Source organism: Symphalangus syndactylus, chromosome 2 (assembly GCF_028878055.3).
Source record: "Symphalangus syndactylus isolate Jambi chromosome 2, NHGRI_mSymSyn1-v2.1_pri, whole genome shotgun sequence".
Lineage (NCBI taxonomy): Eukaryota > Metazoa > Chordata > Mammalia > Primates > Hylobatidae > Symphalangus > Symphalangus syndactylus.
The window spans coordinates 109050578-109069163 of NC_072424.2; the positions used below are offsets into that span (position 1 = coordinate 109050578).

The 18586-nt window shown below is 37.1% G+C and overlaps 1 protein-coding gene across 2 annotated transcripts in view; it reads left to right on the forward strand.

The window, feature by feature from the left end:
* AKAP7 (A-kinase anchoring protein 7) overlaps positions 1-18586 on the forward strand; it is a 157144-nt gene that overhangs the window by 92038 nt on the left and 46520 nt on the right. The gene's annotated exons all lie outside the window — the stretch shown is intronic.

Consider the following 18586-nt stretch of genomic DNA (forward strand, 5'->3'; position numbering starts at 1 on the left):
TTTTTGCAATGTGAACGTATTTCAAAGCAGCCAGCTCTGTTGTGATTCAGATTTATTATTTCAAACCAGACACTATTCTTTTAAAATTGTGAACTTCAAGACAACCTGATTTATATGCTTTTAAAGTAACATGAAAATACTCAAGACAAATACATGCATACCTTGTTTTATTGTGCTTTGCTTTATTGTGCTTCACAGATATTGCCTCAAAAAGACAGTTTATTTATTTATTTTTAACAAATTGAAGGTTTGTAGCAACCCTGTGTCAATTGTCTTTCTGGGCCATTTTTTCTAACAGCATGTGCTCTTTTTGTGTCAATTACGTTTTGGTAATTCTCACAATATTTTAGACTTCATTATTATTATGTCTGTTATGGTGATCAATGATCTTTGATGTTATTATCGTTACTGTTTTGGGGCATCGCCATATGAATTGTATTCATATAAGATAGCAAACCAAATTGATAAATGTGTGTGTTCTGACTGCTCCACTGAACAGACATTCCCCTGTGGAGAGTCGTACATCTCTTACCTTAAATCAAAAGCTAGAAATGATACATTGGAAGGACATGCAAGAAAAAAAAAGCTAGAAATGATTAAGCTTAGTGAGGAAGGCATGTCGAAAGCTGAAATAATCCGAAAGCTAGGCTTCTTGTACCCGTTAGCCAAGTTGTGAATGCCAAGGAAAAGTTCTTAAAAGAAATTAAAAGTGCTATTCCAGTGAACACCCAAATCAAAAGAAAGTGAATTAGCCTTATTGCTGATGTGGAAAAAGTTTTAGTGGTTTAGATAGAAGATCAAACCAACCGCAACATTCTCTTAAGCCAAAGCCTGATCCAGTACAAGGCCCCAACTCTCTTCAATTCTGTGAAAGGTGAGAAAGGTGAGCAAGGTGCAGAAGAAAAGTTGGAAACCAGCAGAGGCTGGTTCATGAGGTTTAAGGAGAGAAGCTGTCTCCGTAACATAAAAGTGCATGGTGAAGCAGCAAGTGCTGATACAGAAGCTGCAGCCAGTTATCCAGAAGATCTAGCTAAGGTTGTTGATGAAGGTGGCTGCTCAAAGCAACAGATTTTCATTGTAGACAAAACAGCCTTCTATTGGAAGAAGATGGCATCTAGGATTTTCATAGCTACAGAAGAGAAGTCAATGTCTGACTTCAGAGTTTCAAAGAACAGGCCGACTCTCTTGTGAGGGGCTGATGCAGCTGGTGACTTTTAAGTTGAAGCCAGTGCTCATTGTCCATTCCAAAAATCCTAGGGACCTTAAGAATTATTCTAAATTCAGTCTGTCTGTACTTTATAAATGGAACAACAAAGCATGGATGACAGCACATCTGCTAATAGCATAGTTTACTAAATATTTTAACTACTGCTCAGAAAAAAAAATTATTTTCAAATGATTACTGCTCATTGACAGTGCACCTTGTCTCCCAAGACCTCTGATGGAAATGTACAAGGAGTTTAGTGTTATTTTCATGCCTGCTAACACAGTGTCCATTCCGCAGCTCATGGATCAAGGAGTAATTTAGACTTTCAAGGCTTATTATTTAAGAAATATTTTTGTAAGGCTATAGCTGCCATAAATAGTGATTATTCTGATAGATATGAGCAAAGCAAATTGAAAACCTTCTGGAAAGGATTCACCATTCTAGATGTCATTAAGAACACTTATGATTCTTGGGAGGAAGTCAAAATAGCAACATTAATAGGAGTTTGGAAGAAGTTGATTCCAGCCCTCATGGATGACTTTGAGAAGAGATTCAAGACTGCATTGGAGGAAGTAACTGCAGATGTGATAGAAACAGCAAGAGAATGGCTGGGCGCGGTGACTCACGCCTGTAATCCCAGTACTTTGGGAGCCCGAGGTGGGCGGATCATAAGGTCAGGAGATCGAGACCGCCCTGGCTAACACCGTGAAACCCCGTCTCTACTAAAAATGCAAAAAATATTAGCCGGGCATGGTGGCGGGCGCCTGTAGTCCCAGCTACTCGGGAGGCTGAGGCAGGAGAATGGTGTGAACCCAGGAGGCGGAGTTTGCAGTGAGCCGAGATCACAGCACTGCACTCCAGCCTGGGTGACAACGTGAGACTCTATCTCAAAAAAAAAAAAGAAAAAAGAAAAGAAATAGCAAGAGAACTAAAATTAGGAGCGAAGCCTGAAGATGGGATTGAATTCCTGTAACCTCATGATAAAGCTTTAGTGGATGATGAGTTGCTTCGTATGAATGAACAAAATAAGTGGTTTCTTGAGATGGAATCTACTCTTGGTAAAGATCCTTAAACATTGTTGAAATGACAACAAAGGATTTAGAATACTACATTAACTTAATTGATAAAACAGTGGCTTTAAAGGGTTTGAGAGAATCAACTCCAATTTTGAAGAAGTTTTACTGTGGGTAAAATGTCATCAAACAGCATTCCACGCTACAGAGAAATCTTTCATGAAAGGAAGAGTTGATTGATGCAGCAAACTTCATTATTGTCTTATTTTAAGAAATTGCCACAACCACTCCAACCTCCAGCAAGTACTACCCTGATTAGTCAGCAACCATCAACATCAACAGACAAGACCCTCCACCAGTAAAAAGATTATGACTTGCTTAATGCTCAGATGATTGTTAGCATTTTTGGCAATAAAGTGTATTTAAAGTAAAATGTGTACATTTTTTAGATATAATATTGCATATTTAATAGACTGCAGTATAATGAAACATAATTTTATATGTACTAGGAAACCAAAAAATTCACGTGGCTTGCATTATTGCAATGTTTGCTTTATTGCAATAGTATGGAACTAACCCATAATACCTCTGAGGTATGCCTGTATATGTAGCTAAATATTGCAAGGTCTTTAACCAAGGTAATTTATCTCCAAATCAGCTGGAAGAACACCTGTGGATGTATACATCCTGAAAGAATCTTAATACTGACGTTTATTAAAGCATTTAAAAAATGTTCAAGAGACACAATTTTACTTCCAAATTTTCATTAGAGATCTTCAGAGGTCCTCATTTTACCTTTCAAAGACTTCAGCTATTTTAAACAGAAGATATTCAGTATGTCGTTTGAATTTTATATTCTGAAACATCTCAAGTCTATTTTAAGGAGAATTTTCATCTTTTCAGAATCTCTGTAAGAGAGCTGTCTTCCATCCAAGTTTTGATGCGGACCAAACATTTCTGTTTAGGTTCATTGTAAATGGAAAATTTAGATACTTCTTGTGTAGGACAGATTTTGGCCGGCTTCCCCTATCTTCTCTGCCAACCTTATAAGGTCTCTTACAAGGCCAACCTTATAAGAGTTGCAGTGCCTCATTACCTCTCTCACTCCTGTTAAAAAAAATTAGGAATATGTTGATATTGCTGAAAATATTGCAGGACTGGCATTATGAAGCTTATATCATAGATTACCTAAATTGCCACTGGACAGTTCTGTTCAGCCTGCCACCCCCCATCACTGTGTTCAAGCCACTGAGATTTCACTTTCATTGCTCTTTTTCAGTTTATAGTCTTTAAATTTCCCCTTATGTGAGGTAGTTTCTCCAGATCTTTCCATCAAGCTTCTTTATTGCTGTTACACTTTCTAATTCTAAACAATTTTGCCTTTTCCAAACGCTGCCAATCTTGTATCCCCATGCCAATCATTTCACATTGTTTTAAAAAATGAGTTTTGCTTACTACAAATGCTTTCGTGGGTCACATTTGGTGATGACAATATAAACTTTAAAATCATATATGCATCTAAAGTGATAATTTATTGTTATAATTAACCAAGTTTAATGTACACTAGAGTTCATTCGTTTATAGATATTATTGATTTTATCAGTCTTACCTATATTTTATAACAATATTAGATTTGGGATACTTTATTTGTTAATCAGATTTAATTGGCCTACCTTGGTTTGGCTTCTCTTTGATTTGATCCTAACTCAAATTTAATGTCCATTTCTTGAGGCTTGAGTCAACATTTTATGGTATACATTAATACCGTGGGACAGATTTCTGATCTTAAGATATTATTCAGAGTTCTAGGATAGAAGTTGGGCCTCAGGGACACTGAGAATTTCCTGATATTGTTCGTAAAACTTTGTATGTAGGTACATGTGTGAATTTTTTTGGGCAGATAATTTAGCCCTCATTAGATTTGCATATTTCCTATCTTTGTTAATGGTACATTCTTGGAGAGTGCTAGATTACAAGTCACTGATTTTCTCTTCAGCCATCTCTGTTATACCATTTAAGACATCTTAAAAAAAATTAGTGAGTATATATGCTACATTTGTAAGGTTTCCAGTTGATTCACTCTTTTTTTTTTTTTTTTTTTTGAGACAAAGTCTTGCTCTTTCACCCAGGCTGGAATGCAGTGGCTTAATTTTGGCTTACCACAACCTCCACCTCCTGGGTTTAGGTGATTCTCCTGCCTCAGCCTCCCGAGTAGCTAGGACTGCAGGTGCACGCCACCATGCCCGGCTAATTTTTTTAAATATTTTTAGTAGAGACAGGGTTTTGCCATGTTGGCCAGGCTGGTATCGAACTCCTGACCTCAGGTGATCCACCCAGCTGTGCCTCCCAAAGTATAGGGATTACAGGCGTGAACCACCGCACCTGGCCTCCAGTTGATTCACTTCCGTGTTTTCCTGTTCTATTCTTTGCTTCATGGATATTAATTCTTCTGTCATGTCTTTGAGGATTTCAATACAGTCATTTTTTAAAGTTCTTTTCATATTTAAAAAAATTCTGTGATTCCTTGGGAATGAATTCTTGTAGTTAGTCTTCTGTGGCCCTCAATTTCCTCTAGTGCTTTTTAAGTTTTTTTTGGAGCTCGTCTTATTGTGCATGTTTTCCCCTCAGAAGCCCATGTGGGTTTTGTGGTTGTCACAGCCCTGGTCCCACAGGGTACATTGCTTTGAACTGAGTTAGGAACTGGCAACCACAAATCATCCTCATCCATAAGGAGTTGGGATTCCTTCTTCTGGATTCTGTTACCAATTTGTGAGTTGAGAGTAAAGATATTAGCCTTTTGTTTGCCATATTGGCTTCAAATGTTTTCCAGGTATTATGTTGCTTTTAATTTTGGACAAGGAATTTTTTATATTAAGTATTAAGTTTTATCAAATTATAGGTGAAAATTTCTCTTATGATTTATTTCATGACCATTATGATTAGCATTATCTTCAAACCAAAGATTTGATATATATTCATTCATATTTTCTTCTAGTTTTTTTTGTTTTTGTTTTTCCGTGTAGGCTTTTAATTTACCTGATATGATCATTAATATAGGTTCTCATACACCCAGGAGAAACTCATAAATCCAGTTCTGTTTTATGCATTTTAAATTTTATCCATTAATTTATTCATTTTTAGTGCACATGAAGTAGGGATTTAGTTTTAGAAATTATTTTCTAGGATTTCTTTCACACCCCATCAAATCTTTTACTGTGTGTCTCAGAAATCACAGATTAGCAGCCTTACATGTACTTGATTGAACAGGGGTTTTTGTTTTTTTATAATTTTTTATAATATAGTACTTGCCAATACTAGTGTGATTTTATATTAAAATAGTACTTGCCAATACTAGTGTGATTTTATATTAAATCTGGATTTCCACCTTCTTCTGAACAATCAGATGAGGTGCCCACATTACCACATTGGTCTCACATTCTTGCATGGCACTACAGTTTCCTGGATGGAGTAATAGGCATTGTGACCTTGAGCGTAGCTATCTTTTATCATCCCACTTACCCTGTTGTTCTTGTACAAATCTGTTTACCTTTACACTGCCTACTTGGCTCCTGAGGGCATCTGAGTTTGTACCTCCTGCCAGCTGTTGCCTGCTTTACATTTCTATGGTGAACATTTTCCTCTTAATCTTCTGCCATTGTACACCTTTATGTGGAGCATTAGGAGAATTTGGTAGGATATGGTGGCAACATTCATATTTTCAGATATAACAAAAGGTACATTTTAGTTGTTTCATGCTCAAAGCTTTGGGTGACATTGTGCCTACTTGTCATTGGGCTATAACTGTGCAAACCGCACTGCACTAATCAGCTAAAATTCAAATAATTAATAAAAAAGTGAAAACCCTACTTCTTTTTGGTGAAAACCAGGAATGAAATATGGTTCAGATATTTTAGGATTATGAAAGCTGTTCTCTGTGAGCTACTTACTCGAGTTGGGTGAATTAATTTTTCTCAGGCAGCTATGTTCCATTTATATTTCCCTTGGGAATGTAATTGACTAAATGACACCTTTTGTAAGATTGATGAGCAATTTAGTGCTTGCAAAGACTAGTTTACTTTGAGCTGTCAGACATATCTTATAGGAGGCAGTGGGGAATTTGGAAAGGTCTAGAAGTTTTTTGTTTGTTTGTTTGTTTGCAGTCCAGTATATTTATAACTTCTGCAAGCAGAGGTAGAAACAGAATTATTTTCTGGGAACACTGTTTCTTTGCTTAACAATTATTATTCAACATTAATGAATGTTACTGAACGTGTACGATGTGCCTACTTCTTTCTTGGGTATCATGTGATACAGAGAAGTATAAGACATAGTCCTTAAGAGTGATACAGAATCACTGGACAGCAAAGACTACATCTGAGAAATGGAGGAGGAATAGATGAATAGGGCTTGTCTATAACAATAATGGGATTTGATAGGACACAGTGGAAGCTTATAATTTTACCATTTAGTAGGAGAGTAGGGGGATAGGGGAGTAGCAGAATTCAGCTGAATGGGATGAGATTGAGCAGCAGAGCGATAGTTAATAGAGAAAGAAGACTTTCTGGAGCAATTGACTTCATTGCTTTAATGGCAAAGACCACAGTTACTTTTGCAGCAACCTGATACAATGAAAGAGAAGCAATGGATTGGGAGGCAGGGTGGAGGCATTAATAGTGATAGACAACACTTTGATTGAACCCGCAGTTGAGTTAGCTGAGGAAGCTGCAGAGTGGGAGGTTGCTAGGTTTGCAGGTATGAGGAGTTGGTGAGGGGATGGACATAGTTACATACACCAAGGCAGTGAATGTGTAATACTGAGTAGACAGATGTGAGATAAAAAGAATGATGTTGCGCTTGCTTCAGCGGTACATACACTAAAACAAGGATGATATTTAATACTCAACAACACAAGACTGAGTCTTAAAGATAAGACCGTTAATTAATTTCAGACTGTAGCATAAGAGGCCAGGAGGAGGATGGGGTTGGGCCAAGCATAAACTCAGTAGAAGAAGCAAAGATCTCCATTGACATGGTGATAGACCAGGAAAGAGTTCTAGATAAGTTAGTGCCATATAGCTGTAGTTTAGTCAGAATGTATCCAGTGCTAAATAGGCCAGAACAATGGGATATCATGCTCAGACTTTATGGGCTGAAACACTAAGGATAATTCTGAGTGAGTACAGTCAATGAATTATTCCATTTAGATGTCCTTGCTTTTTGAGAATCACCCTTCAGACACTCAGACAGCCTAGATCAGTCTTAAAAGCCTTGTTAGTCTTAAAAGACTTGTCATGGTTGACCCAGGGATTTCTAGTAGTCATATGAGGGCAGTAGTTCAGCCAAAAAAAAAAGACCTTTTGCCTTGCTTCTGAGGTTAGAGTCCTTTTGACTGAGGAGACCGTCTTCTCTGACTCTGACGTCCTTATCTTCAGTGCTCCTTTACCCTTAGGGGCCAGGACAGAGATGAGTTGCCCACAACTGGATGTTGCCCAGTTTTAGTATGTAGGCATGGGGATCTCCTTTATGGAAGATAGTAACCATTGTTTGATGCTGCAGTAAGGTGTAGGAGGAGAAGGAAATTAATTTTTTCATTGAGTGAAAGGCATAGCTAGGAAAAAAAGGTTTTGAGCTTTCTAGAATCCTTAAACCTCGACCTTTGATAAATAATAAAATTTGAAAATGCTGAATTTGAAAATGTGTGTATTGCTTAAATGCAATATGCTCAGTGGAGAGGGGCATTGGCGATAGATATGTGCATGAATGCCTTCCTTTTTTTTAATTTGCTTTTTGCAGTAGGAATATGTGCCTCATTGTGCTTATCTTACACGTGATTTAGTATTCCAATCATTTACAAGGCTATACTTTTGTTGGTTTTTTTTTTTTTTTTTTTTGAGATGGAGTCTTGCTCTGTTGCCCAGGCTGGAGTGCAGTGGCGCGATCTCGGCTCACTGCAAGCTCCGCCTCCCGGGTTCACGCCATTCTCCTGCCTCAGCCTCTCCGAGTAGCTGGGACTACAGGGGCCCGCCACCACGCCTGGCTAATTTTTTGTATTTTTAGTAAAGATAGGGTTTCACCGTGTTAGCCAAGATGGTCTCGATCTCCTGACCTCGTGATCCGCCCGCCTCGGCCTTCCAAAGCGCTGGGATTACAGGCATGAGCCACCGCGCCCAGCCTACTTTTGTTGGGTTTTACTTTATTTTTTATTTTTATTTTTTTGTAGAGACGGGGTCTCCCTATGTCCAGGCTGGTCTTAAACTCCTGGGCTCTTGCCTCAGCCTCCCAAAGTGCTGGGATTACAGGTGTGAGCCACCACGCCCGGCCTGCGTTTTAAATTCTTTTAAAATACACTTTAGGTTCACCAGTTCTTAGAATTTGGCCCATGGATCCCTGGTGGTCCTTTAGATACTTTTAGGGGGTCAGTGAGGACAAAACTATTTTTATAAAAATAATAAGACATTATTTGTCTTTTCCATTGGGTTAACATTTACATGCAAAAGCAATGGCGAGTAAAACTGTGTATGGCCAGTATGAATCTAGACAGTTGCAACCAAAAAAAATTTTTAAAGGCAGTTTCACATAAGAATCTTCTTGCTGAGTAGCAAAAATTATTAATTGCATTTAATCTCAACTTCTGAGTGTATGTATTTTTAATATTCTGTGTAACAAAAATGGGAGGTATGCGTGAGGCACTTTTGCTGCATATTGAAGTAGGTCGACCCAAAGAAACGTGTTTGCATGATTATTTAAGCTGTGAGCTAAAGTAGCCCCTTTCTTCCATGGAACACCATTTTTTCTTGAAGAATGATTGAAGGACAAACTTGTTTTCATATTTGGGTGTTGACAGGCATTTTCTTGCAAATAAACAAGTAAACTTGTCACAGCAAGTACAACAACTGACATTATTTACTGCTAATCATAAAATTCAAGCTTTCAAGCAAAAATAGAAATTTTGGAAAACTCACATATATTATCAGGTGCTTGACAGAGCACACAGTAGGATAATGAACTTCATTTTCTCAGTTTGTTTTGTTTTGCTTTGTTTTGTTTTGTTTTGTTTTGTTTTGAGATGGAGTCTGTCTCGTTGTGTTGCCCAGGCTGGAATGCAGTGGCGCGATCTTGGCTTACTGCAACCTCCGTCTCCTGGGTTCAGGCGATTCTCCTGCCTCAGCCTCCCAGGTAGTTGGGATTACAAGTAGTAGTTAGCCACAGTACCTGGCTAATTTTTGTATTTTTGGTAGAGACAGGGTTTCACCACATTGGCCAGGCTGTTCTTGAATTCCTGACCTCAAATCATCCACCTGCCTTGGCCTCCCAAAGTGCTGGGATTACAGGTGTGAGCCACCATGCCTGTCTTCCCAGTTTGTTTTTATCTATCACATTCTCTGTGAGGTATAACTTATATGCAAAACCTGCACATACTTAAAAGTATACAACTAGATAACTTTTTACATATATACATATGCCTGTGAAACCATTATTGCCTTCAAGATGCTGAACTTTCCATTACTCCCCAAAATTTCCTTACGTCCCTTGCCAAGCCATGCTTAAAGACTTTTCTGGGGAGATGGGGGTGATATTAATTAATGTGTTTTTAATGTTGCTGCAATGGACGTGGTTTTGTTCTTTTTTATGTCTGTGTAGTATTCCATGATGTATATATATCCCATTTTCTTAATCCAGTTCACCGTTGATGTGTACCTAGGTTGATTCCATGTCTTTGCTATTGTGAATAGCAAGCACAGTGATGAACATATGAGTGCATGTGTCTTTTAGGTAGAACAATTTATTTTCCTTTGGGTATATACCCAGTAATGGGATTTCTGGGTTGAATGGTAGCTCTGTTTTAAATTCTTTGAGAAATCTCCAAACTGCTTTCCACAGTGGCAAAACTAATTCACATTCTCACCAGAAGTATGTAAGTGTTCCCTTTTCTCTACAGCCTGAGCAGCATCTGTTGTTTTTTGACTTTTTATTAATAGATATTCTGACTGGTGCGAGATGATATCTCATTGCAGTTTTGATTTGCATTTCTCTGATGATTACTAATGTGAAGCATTTTTTCATATATTTGTTGGTCACTTGTATGTCTTCTTTTGAGAAGTATCTGTTCATGTCCTTTGCCCATTTTTTAATGAGTTTTTTTCTTTTACATGTTGATTTAAGTTCCTTACAATTTCTGAAAATTAGACCTTTGTTGGATACATAGTTTGCAGATATTTTCTCCTATTCTGTAGGTTGTCTGTTTACTCTGTTGATAGTTTTTGCTGTGCAGAAGTCCTTTAATTAGGTCCCACTTGTCAATTTTTGTTTTTGTTGCAATTGCATTTGGGGACTTAGCCAAAAATTCTTTGCCAAGACCAATGTCATGAAGGGTATTTCCTAGGTTTTCTTCTAGGATTTTTATAGTATACGTGTTACTATAAAATCATGCATGGAGAAAAGATCCATTAAAAATTCAAGATAGATCAAGAATGTAGAGTATAAAAAGTTCCTTGGTATGTTTTAAGATTCTACATTGCAACTAAACTTGAAGAAACTATAACTTGTCATGTTTTGGTATAGTATCAAAGAATATCCACAATTATCTTAATTTAGTAAATGTTTATGAATATAACCCACATAAACTAAAGCTCTAGGTGGGTGGGTAGGGGTGTTGCTAGTCATTTTGAAGAGTATAAAGGAGTCCTGAGGCCAAAAAGGTTAAAAGAAACCTCTGCTTTAGTTCATGGGTCCAAGGAAACCATGAAAAAATGTAATCTGTAGATAGTTAACTTAATTTTGATCAATATTTTCAACACTTTCTTTCATAAATTAATTTTGATGGCTATTAAGCTATCTCCATGTCAAATATGAATTGGTTTGATAACTCTCTAATTTTTTTCCCCTCCTTTAATTTCCATTTGAGCATTATGTGGTAAAAATGTAACAAGTATAAAAATGCCCCAGACAGGAGCATATCTATGTGAAATGACTCATTTAAAAATCATTATTATGTGAAATAGATATTATGTAATACAGGAATGTCTCTTGTATGATAGGCAGGACCGAAACATTTGCCTTTTTTTTTCTTTCTTTGCACAGGCTAACAGGGATATGATTAAGAAAATTTCATCTCTACTTAGACTAAGGATTAAGGTGAATTTATTTCAAGCATTTTAGAAGAGGGAACAGTGAAAAAACAGTTTATTATCTGAGAGAACTGTATACTTTTTTTTCCACTTGAAAATTTAGCAGTTAGAAATTTTCTCTGTTAAAATTATGGAGTAATTTATTTAATAAGAGCTGACTACAAGGTATTTCCTTATTTATTTTATGACATACAAATTGGGTGACCATATGATTTATCATCCAAATGGTATACTTGTAAGTGTAAAAGGGGATCTGTTACTTACTAGGCTGGGATAAAAGAAGAAAACCAAGACTATTCTGGCTTAACTGGGACTTAGGTCACCCTACCTAAAAAAGTATAATGTTCTTGAAAAAGTGGAACCTTTGACATGCTAAATACTCTATTTTAATTCCAGTCTTGTTTCTTTTTGTATCCTAAGTGTGCCCTTTATAGGTTTCTCTGATGAAACATGCCTTCTAAAAAGAAAATGTTTAAAATTTGTTGTTATATGCCCCTAATAAAAATGAAAAGCAACTAATAATTGGAACTCTCAGCTTACTTCTTTACATCTGCCAAAGTTAGACGAAGCTTTGGGATAATTAACTGAGAAAATTAATCTTAGTGATAGCTCACTGTATTTTAACTGGTATATCAGCTATTAATCTGGATGCTAACACAAAGTGGCAGCTGTGGCTCAGGCTATTTTGAAAATCCAACTGTCTGTTGGTTTCAAACCTTACAATTTATATTAGACATCTTAGGAACCCTGCATATTAAAGGGGCAGTGCTAAGTTTATCTGAAAAATTAACCATCACTACTAAAATGATGCAGTAGTAAGGTATTTCATGAGTTATTTGTGGAGCCTTCAGTTGGAAGTTTATTCTAAAAAATATGAAGGTAAATACTGAATTCCAAATAAACAGGAAAAATAAAACCATGTGAATGAAATTCTTAGCGTGCAGAGTCTGGTCAAACAAAGCCATTAACTTAATAATGAATTAATAGTTGCCAAAAGTTATGGCTGCCTAGTCCATAACATTGCCTCATTGCCTCTGAACACATTTTTCACCACATTAATTGATGTTTATTAATGTTTTAAAAGTGCTTACCACAGTGCTTGACATATAGTGTTATGAAATCGTTACTGGCCGGGTGGTGGCTCACACCTGTAATCCCAGCACCTTGGGAGGCCGAGGTCAGGAGTTAAAAACCAGCCTGGCCAAGATGGCGAAACCCTGTCTCTACTAAAAATACGAAAAGAATTAGCCAGGCAATCCCAGCTACTTGGGAGGCTGAGGCATGAGAATCGCTTGAACCTGGGAGGCAGAGGCTGCATGAGCTGAGATCACCCCACTGCACTCCAGTTTGAGGGACAAAGCAAGACTGTCTCAAAAAAAGAAAAAAGAAAATGTTACTTATTCATATTGATAGCATTGCTAGTCATATAGAATACTTATTGCAATCATATTCTTTCCTAACATCAGAACATCAGTTTTCTATTATTTATTATTATTTATAATAATAATATTTATTATTAAAGATTTGCATTATTCCTAATGCTTTCCTTAAATTGGCATGTGATCAACACTGGTGCATTTCAAAAGTAAAGATGCTTATATGTGTGTGTATATATATAACTTATGTATACAATATTTTATATCATAGGCGAAGATAAAAACTTGGTTTAATTTTTTTGACTGGAAAAACAAAGTTGGCAAATCTGTATAATATAGTGTTATTAAAAAAAAACTTGCTAATGTGGCGAAATCACAATAGACAGACTTGTAAAACTCACTAAATTCTTCTCTATTTCAGTGAAACATGGAGGAATTGGAGAGGATGTAGAATAGTAGAAAGGGACGGAAAAGAGCTCAAACTACAGAGGAAAGCATAGTGACCAGAAGTTCCTACAACCAGGCAGGCCTTATTCTAATGGTCACTGCCACTTCCCAGTTTCCAGCTGTGCAACTTTTTGCACATTTTTAATGACTCAAAGCCCAGTTACCACATTTATAAAATGGGCATAATAATAGTTGTTACTTCATGAGGACTGAATGAGGTAACGCATGAAAATCTCTTGGCATCATGCCTGGACATACTCAGTGTTCACTAACTGGTGCCTATTATTATTGTGGTAGAATTGCTACAAATTGTATATAGAATTCTTAAGCCCAGGACAAACAAGGCTCAAGAGTGACTTATGGTAGGGTTAGTCTAAGAAAAAGAAAATGTCCATTTCTCCTTAATCTTACTAGGAGTACACTATTCTAGGCATTAGGAAAAACCTTGAACTCTAAAGGATTAAGATACTAGAACAAGGTGTTAAGGGATTTGTAAAATATCTTTACTATCTTTTAAGATGGAAAAGAGCGTATCATTTATGAGGTTATATAATCTGGAAGTCTGAATTACCTCATGAAGTTTCTTCTATCATTAGAATTTACGAAACCTCTATTTTGCATTAAATTGTATTTTAGTTTTTGTCACAGCTAGACCCTGATTACTATTGGATCTCTGATTAATTGGAAGAGAGGTTTTTAAAATCCAATTCAGTTGCATCCTTTATTGTTATATAGTTACTCTTAAAATATGAATGGGGGTAGTGAAGTATGATTAGCGAGTAAATAGGTCTTGGTTGTCACACTGGCAGAGTGAATTTAGGATTCATCGATATTGCTTGAGTTACCAATTCATTCATAGCTCCCTGCTGGCATTTGAAGGATTGCTGACTACTGTGCACATAAAGGCTTCTCCTTTAAAACTTTAAAACTTCTTCAGTTCAATTTTGGTTATTATAATTTATTTGTGCAACTTATTGAACAGATATCTATTGAGGGTACCAAGTGCCAAGCATTATGATGTATATTTAAGATCAAAGATGGTAGGCAAACACAGCCGTGCTCTCAGAGTTTACTTTCTAGTGGGAAGTCATGCAAACAAACAATTAAAATTTAAAGTGATAATGACTGTAATGAAGTTAATGGGAACCAAGTGAGGGTGCTTTTAATGCTGCCAGAGATTGTCAGGACAGGCTGCACGGAAGAGGAAAGTTTTGAACTGAAAATGAGAATGTTCAGTGTGGAGGGAGGAAAATGAAAGAGAGATTTTCCAGGCCAAGAAAGCAGCATAAGCGACCCAGTGAAGTCTGCGGGGACGTGTAAGTATTTCACTCTGCACATGAATTACCTATCTTTAAGTAGTTCAGATCTTTTTTTTTTTTTAGTTTTAAATATTTTTATGTGCTTTTTATATGTACGCTTTTGTTTCTATATGTTCACCATTTTCTTCTCTCTCCTGTCAATTTTTATTTTATATTCAAGCTATTGGAAGTTAACTTTACAATTCAGTCTTTTTTTTAATGATACAACTAGTAATTTCTTAAGACCTTAAATTCCATTACAGTGACCCTGGTTGGCAACTCTATAAAGTTTTGGGCTACTTGTCATGTGGTTTTGATTTACATTTGTCTAATGATCAGTGATGGTTTATTTTATTTTATTTTTATTATTTCTTTTTTTATTATACTCTAAGTTTTAGGGTACATGTGCACAATGTGCAGGTTTGTTGCATATGTACACATGTGCCATGTTGGTGTGCTGCACCCATTAACTCTTCATTTAACATTAGGTATATCTCCTAATGCTATCCCTCCCCCCTCCCCCCACCCCACAACAGGCCCCAGTGTGTGGTGTTCCCCTTCCTGTGTCCATGTGTTCTCATTGTTCAATTCCCACCTATGAGTGAGAACATGCGGTGTTTGGTTTTTTGTCCTTGCGATAGTTTGCTGAGAATGATGGTTTCCAGCTTCATCCGTGTCCCTACAAAGGACATGAACTCATCATTTTTTATGGCTGCATAGTATTCCATGGTGTATATGTGCCACATTTTCTTAATCCAGTCTATCATTGTTGGACATTTGGGTTGGTTCCAAGTCTTTGCTATTGTGAATAGTGCCGCAGTAAACATACGTGTGCATATGTCTTTATAGCAGCATGTTTTATAATCCTTTGGATATATACCCAGTAATGGGATGGCTGGATCAAATGGTATTTCTAGTTCTAGATCCCTGAGGAATCACCACACTGACTTCCACAATGGTTGAACTAGTTTACAGTCTCAACAACAGTGTAAAAGTGTTCCTGTTTCTCCACATCCTCTCCAGCACCTGTTGTTTCCTGACTTTTTAATGATGGCCATTCTAACTGGTGTGAGATGGTATCTCATTGTGGTTTTGATTTGCATTTCCCTGGTGGCCAGTGATAATGAGCATTTTTTCATGTGTCTTTTGGCTGCATAAATGTCTTCTTTTGTGAAGTGTCTGTTCATATCCTTTGCCCACTTTTTGATGGGGTTGTTCGTTTTTTTCTTGTAAATTTGTTTGAGTTCATTGTAGATTCTGGCCTTTGTCAGATGAGTAGATTGCAAAAATTTTCTGCCATTCTGTAGGTTGCCTGTTCACTCTGATGGTAGTTTCTTTTGCTATGCAGAAGCTCTTTAGTTTAATTAGATCCCATTTGTCAATTTTGGCTTTTGTTGCCATTGCTTTTGGTGTTTTAGACATGAAGTCCTTGCCCATGCCTATGTCCTGAATGGTATTGCCTAGGTTTTCTTCTAGGGTTTTTATGGTTTTAGGTCTAACATTTAAGTCTTTAATCCATCTTGAATTAATTTTTGTATAAGGTGTAAGGAAGGGATCCAGTTTCAGCTTTCTACATATGGCTAGCCAGTTTTCCCAGCACCATTTATTAAATAGGGAATCCTTTCCCCATTTCTTGTTTTTGTCAGGTTTGTCAAAGATCAGATAGTTGTAGATATGCGGCATTATTTCTGAGGGCTCTGTTCTGTTCCATTCTTCTATATCTCTGTTTTGGTACCAGTACCATGCTGTTTTGGTTACTGTAGCCTTGTAGTATAGTTTGAAGTCAGGTAGCATGATGCCTCCAGCTTTGTTCTTTTGGCTTAGGATTGTCTTGGCAATGTGGGCTCTTTTTTGGTTCCATATGAACTTTAAAGTAGTTTTTTCTAATTCTGTGAAGAAAGTCATTGGTTAGCTTCATGGGGATGGCATTGAATCTATAAATTACCTTTGGCAGTACGGCCATTTTCACGATATTGATTCTTCCTACCCATGAGCATGGAATGTTCTTCCATTTTTTGTATCCTCTTTTATTTCATTGAGCAGTGGTTTGTAGTTCTCCTTGAAGAGGTCCTTCACATCCCTTGTAAGTTGGATTCCTAGATATTTTATTCTCTTTGAAGCAATTGTGAATGGGAGTTCACTCATGATTTGGCTCTCTGTTTGTCTGTTATTGGTGTATAAGAATGCTTGTGATTTTTGCACATTGATTTTGTATCCTGAGACTTTGCTGAAGTTGCTTATCAGTTTAAGGAGATTTTGGGCTGAGACGATGGGTTTTCTAGGTATACAATCATGTCATCTGCAAACAGGGACAATTTGACTTCCTCTTTTCCTAATTGAATACCCTTTGTTTCCTTCTGCCTGATTGCCCTGGCCAGAACTTCCAACACTATGCTGAATAGGAGTGGTGAGAGAGGGCATCCCTGTCTTCTGCCAGTTTTCAAAGGGAATGCTTCCGGTTTTTGCCCATTCAGTATGATATTGGCTGTGGGGTTGTCATAAATAGCTCTTATTATTTTGAGATACATCCCATCAATATGTAATTTATTGAGAGTTTTTAGCATGAAGGGTTGTTGAATTTTGTCAAAGGCCTTTTTTGCATCTATTGAGATAATCATGTGGTTTTTGTCATTGGTTCTGTTTATATGCTGGATTACGTTTATTGATTTTCATATGTTGAACCAGCCTTGCATCCCAGGGATGAAGCCCACTTGATCATGGCGTATAAGCTTTTTGATGTGCTGCTGGATTCGGTTTGCCAGTATTTTATTGAGGATTTTTGCGTCGATGTTCATCAGGGATATTGGTCTAAAATTCTCTTTTTTTGTTGTGTCTCTGCCAGGCTTTGGTATCAGGATAATGCTGGCCTCATAAAGTGAGTTAGGGAGGATTCCTTCTTTTTCTATTGATTGGAATAGTTTCAGAAGGAATGGTACCAGTTCCTCCTTGTACCTCTGGTAGAATTCAGTTGTGAATCCATCTGGTCCTGGACTTTTTTTGGTTGGTAAGCTATTAATTATTGCCTCAATTTCAGAGCCTGTTATTGGTCTATTCAGAGATTCAGCTTCTTCCTGGTTTAATCTTGGTGGGGTGTATGTGTCGAGGAATTTATCCATTTCTTCTAGATTTTCTAGTTTATTTGCATAGAGGTGTTTATAGTGTTCTGTGGTAGTTTGTATTTCTGTGGGATCAGTGGTGATATCCCCTTTATCATTTTTTATTGCGTCTATTTGATTCTTCTCTCTTTTCTTCTTTATTAGTCTTGCTAGCGGTCTATCAATTTTGGTGATCTTTTCAAAAAACCAGCTCCTGGATTCATTGATTTTTTTTGAAGGGTTTTTGTGTCTCTATTTCCTTCAGTTCTGCTCTGGTCTTAGTTATTTCTTGCCTTCTGCTAGCTTTTGAATGTGTTTGCTCTTGCTTCTCTAATTCTTTTAATCGTGATGTTCGGGTGTCAGTTTTAGATCTTTCCTGCTTTCTCTTGTGGGCATTTAGTGCTATGAATTTCCCTCTACACACTGCTTTGAATGTGTCGCAGAGATTCTGGTATGTTGTGTCTTTGTTCTCGTTAGTTTCAAAGAACATCTTTATTTCTGCCTTCATTTCATTATGTACCCAGTAGTCACTCAGGAGCAGGTTGTTCAGTTTCCATGTAGTTGAGCGGTTTTAAGTGAGTTTCTTAATCCTGAGTTCTAGTTTGATTGCACTGTGGTCTGAGAGACAGTTTGTTATAATTTCTGTTCTTTTACATTTGCTGAGGAGTGCTTTACTTGCAAATAAGTGTTCAATTTTGGGATAAGTGTGGCGTGGTGCTGAAAAGAATGTATATTCTGTTGATTTGGGGTGGAGAGTTCTGTAGATGTCTATTAGGTCTGTTTGATGCAGAGCTGAGTTCAGTACCTGGGTATCCTTGTTAACTTTCTGTCTCATTGATCTGTCTAATGTTGACAGTGGGGTGTTAAAGTCTCCCATTATTATTGTGTGGGAGTCTAAGTCCCGTTGTAGGTCTCTAAGGACTTGCTTTATGAATTCGGGTGCTCCTGTATTGGTTACATATATATTTAGGGTAGTTAGCTCTTCCTGTTGAATTGATCCCTTTACCATTATGTCATGGCCT